Consider the following 4757-nt stretch of genomic DNA (forward strand, 5'->3'; position numbering starts at 1 on the left):
GCAAACTATTACACACTTCAAAGGAAAGCACAGCCGCGAGCTGCCCAGTGACACCAGCCTACCAGACAAGCTAAATCACCTGACGGGCCGCCCCCAGGTGGTGAGGGTAGGTAGCAACACATCTGCCACCTTGATCCTCAACACTGGAGCCCCCCAGGGGTGCGTGCTCAGTCCCGTCCTATACTAACTGTTCACCCACGACTGCATGGCCAGGCATGACTCCAACACCATAATTGAGTTTGCAGACGACACACAATGGTAGGCCTGATCACCGACAATGATGAGAGAGCCTATAGGGAGGAGGTGAGAGACCTGGCCGTGTGGTGCCAGGGCAACAACCTCTCCCTCAACGTGATCAAGATAAAGGAGAATATTGTGGACTACAGGAAAAGGAGGACCGAGCACACCCCCATTCTCATCGACGTGGCTGTAGTGGAGCGGGTTGAGAGCTTCAAGTTCCTTGGTGTCCACATCACCAACAAACTAACATGGTCCAAGCACACGAAGACAGTCGTGAAGAGGGCACAACAAAGCCTATTCCCCCTCAGGAGACTGAAGATATTGCATGGGTCCTCAGATCCTCAAAAAGTTTAACAGCTGCACCATCGAGAGCATCCTGACTGGTTGCATCACTGCCTGGTATTGTAACTGCTTGGACTCCGACCGCAAGGCACTACAGAGGGCAGTGAGTACGGCCCAGCACATCACTGGGGCTAAGCTGCCTGACATCCAGGACCTATATACTAGGCTGTGTCAGAGGAAGGCCCTAAAAATGTTCAAAGACTCCAGCCATCCTAGTCATAGACTGTTCTCTCTAATACCGCACGGCAAGCGTTACCAGACCGCCAAGTCTAGGTCCAAAAGACTGCTTATCAGCTTCTACCCCCAAGCCATAAGACTGCTGAACAGCTAATCAAATCGCTACCCAGACTATTTGCATTGCCCCCCACCTTTTTTACGCTGCTGCTACTCTCTGTTTATTATCTATGCATAGTCACTTTAACTCGACCTACATGTACATATTACCTCGACTAACCGGTGCCCCGCACATAGACTCTCTACCGGTACACCCTGTATATAGCCTCGATTTTGTTATTTTACTGCTGCTCTTTAATTATTTGTTACTGTTACTTTTTACTTGTCTATTTTTTTCTTAACATTAATATTTTCTTATAACTGCCTTGTTGGTTAACGGCTTGTAAGTAAGCATTTCACTGTAAGCTCCACACCTGTTGTGCGCTTGTGACAAATGAAATTGGATTTGAATTGGAGAAAATGTACCTTTTCTCTCATCTCTAACTATCAGTAAAGCTGAAGGACAGGCTAGCTGGGCACAGCAACATCCGTTTGTTCATTTGTGTGCTCTCGTGTGTGTGTGTGTGTGTGTGTGTGTGTGTGTGTGTGTGTGTGTGTGTGTGTGTGTGTGTGTGTGTGTGTGTGTGTGTGTGTGTGTGTGTGTGTGTGTGTGTGTGTGTGTGTGTGTGTGTGTGTGTGTGTGTGTGTGTGTGTGTGTGTGTGTGCGTGCAGAGAGATCCTGGGGAAGGGAGTGGCTGTCCGAAACTAAGGGATAAATAGAGAGGCAGAGCTCAGAGTTTGTCAAAAGTGTGACCTGACAGGGTCCAAGCAGTAGAAGGACCTCAGCATTTTTACCAAATGGAGAAAAAGGAAGATATTCAATACTGTTTTCAAGACAGAAACTCTTCTTGCAGAAAGGCTTTGCTATCGACATCTATCTACATAACACTGTACATCTTCTTCTCATTGATTTCAGCAGTTACAGTATTTTTGAACGTACTGGTGATCATCTCCATCTCTCACTTCAAGCACCTCCACACTCCAACCAACCTGCTCATCCTCTCTCTGGCTGTGTCAGATCTCCTGGTGGGACTGATTGTGATACCAGTAGTGACTGTAGCAGTAATGGAACCATGCTGGGGTTTTGGGGATTATTTCTGTGTGTTTCATGCCTACATTGCTTGTTTATGTACTTCTTTATCTCTGGGTAATTTGGTCTTGATATCTATTGACCGCTATGTTGCTGTGTGTGATCCCTTATTGTACCACTCTAAAATAACAACAACAAGAATGATGTGTTGTATATGCATTACCTGGTGTTGTTGTATCATATACCGTACTGCTATTATACAAACCTTTGTAAATTTACAGGTACCAAGTAGGTGTTTTAAAGAATGTTTTATTTTTGAAGGAATATCCTGGGGTAATATCATTGACCTGGTAATTACAATGGTTGTCCCATGCTCTATTATTATAACACTTTATCTGAAAATCTTTATGGTGGCCAGATCACAGGCCAGAAAGGTATTTTCAAAAGAGGATGCCAGTGTGTTTGGTGTTAAAACTCTACAGGCTAATAAGTCTGAAAAAAAAGCTGCAAAAACTCTAGCTATTGTTGTTTTCAACTATTTAATTTGTTGGATTCCATTTCTATTTATTTTCTTCACTTTTTCTATTTTAGTTGACAATTTCTCATCATTTTTCATCAGTTTTCTACCACTTGTTAATTCCTTAATAAATCCAATAATTTATGCTTTCTTTTATCCATGGTTCATAGTAACAGCTAAACTTATTTTAACTTTGAAGATAAGACGTTCATAGTTCCTATAATTGTATTCCCTAGGTTGGCAAACAAAGGTTTGATATAATTTTGTTCGACAATTTTTATAATTATTTATTTCATGTAACAATACCATGACATTACTTACCTGTGTTGTCATCATAGATACATGTGGTGTTGATTCAGAATGATTTGTCTGGATTGGAATGGAATGACTTGGAGAGGCATAAGAAGGCATAAGCTTGTTTTATAAAAGACAATGTAGTCATTATGGATTGTGTACTCCAAATACCTAAGGCTGTGGTTGTTCCGTGTTACTTAATGATAAATAGTAAGTATTCTGAAAGTACATTCCGAGGACGTCGTGAGTCATTCTATATGTTGTTTAACATCTCCCTCTAGTGGCTCAATTGTTACCCAATGTCTATATCAAGTGTAGTAAAGTTGAAATGTACTGTACTGCATGATATCAGATAACATCCAAGTCTATCTCCATGGTGTATTGTGTAAGTAGTTGAAGGTAAATGTAAGAATATGCAAATATGTGTAACACTTTGTAATTACATTCAGTAATAAACCATTTGTAAGGCATTTACAGTTTGCCCACCTTTAAATATTAAGGTCACATTTGTGAAATGTTATTCAGCTAGGTATTCTGACATTTATAAATAACTACTACAGTATATACATTAATTATTCAACACAACAGTGTAGGAGACCACAGTAGACAACTCAACATACTGGGTATGAACACTACCACTACTCTCACTACATCTATGCTGTCAGGTCAGGGGTCACACCAGAGCAGCTCTCAGAAGCTGGTTAGTGTGAATGAATATAGAGATTGGGTAACACACTAAATAGTTTATCATGGATTAGTAAATAGTTCATCCATAATTTGTCATTACTCCCATATTTATTTTAGTAAGCTAGTTATTCACACATTTATAAACAACTTGTATAGTCTGCAATAATGATTCAGAAGATCACTCATGAGATGTTTAATAAATATTCTTATAAACCATTTACTGATCATTAGTAAAGTAGTTTTGCAGTCCCTAATCTAAAGTGAGGACTATTCATACTTTCTTAATACTTCATAAATGTTTTGAACAGTGACCAGTGTAATTTATCACAAAAAATGGACTTTCTATTGGTAGATATTCCAGCAGTACCTGATGCTCCTTAAGGTCTCAAAATGACCTAGAACAAATCAATGGTTAAACAATAATCACACAAGACAGAGGATGTTAAAGGAAATATATTGAACATTTTATTCCAAAACAGTCACACTTGTAGAAGTGTGCTGAAGGAAGTAACGTGTTTGTCTGAAAATGATAACATTCTTGTTTCCAGGCACTGACTGATTGCAGTCACTCATTAGAAATCAAATCAAATTGTATTTGTCAAAAACATGTGTTTAGCAGATGTTATTGCGGGTATAGCGAAATATGTATGCATCTAGTTCCGACAGTGCAGCAATATCTAACAAGTAATATCTAACAATTTCACAACAAATACCTAATACACACAAATCTAAGTAAAGGAATGACAATAATATATGAATATATGGATGAGCAATGCGAGAGCGGCATAGACTAAGCAGTTCATCGACTGCTTACTGGGTAAGGGAACCAAAATCTAAATACATAACTTAATTGAGCATTATGTTTAAAGGGTTACTACCTTTAATACACTACAAAATCAAATCAAAATCACATTTCATTGGTCACATACACATGTTTAGCAGATGTTATTGCGGGTGTAGTGAAATGCTTTTGTTCCTATCTCCAACAGTGCAGTAGTATCTAACAATTCACAATAATACACACAAGTCTAAAAGTAAAAGAATGGAATTAAAAAATATATACATATTTTAAGACAAGCAGTGTCTGAGTGGTATTGACAGAAAATACAGCAGAATACAGTATATACATATGACATGGGTAAAATAGCATATAAACAGTATTAACGTGACTAGTGTTCCATTTAAAGTGACCGACCAGGGATTTGGGTGGCAGGTAGCCTAGTGGTTAGAGCGTTGGACTAGTAACTAAAAGGTTGCAAGATCAAATCCCCAAGCTGACAAGGTCAAAATCTTTCGTTCTCTCCCTGAACAAGGCAGGGAAAATAAGAATTTGTTCTTAACTGACTTGCCTAGTTAAATTAAAGGTAGAAAAAA

This window comes from Salmo salar, chromosome 21 (genome assembly GCF_965601325.2).
Source record: "Salmo salar chromosome 21, fSalSal1, whole genome shotgun sequence".
In the NCBI taxonomy this organism is placed as follows: domain Eukaryota; kingdom Metazoa; phylum Chordata; class Actinopteri; order Salmoniformes; family Salmonidae; genus Salmo; species Salmo salar.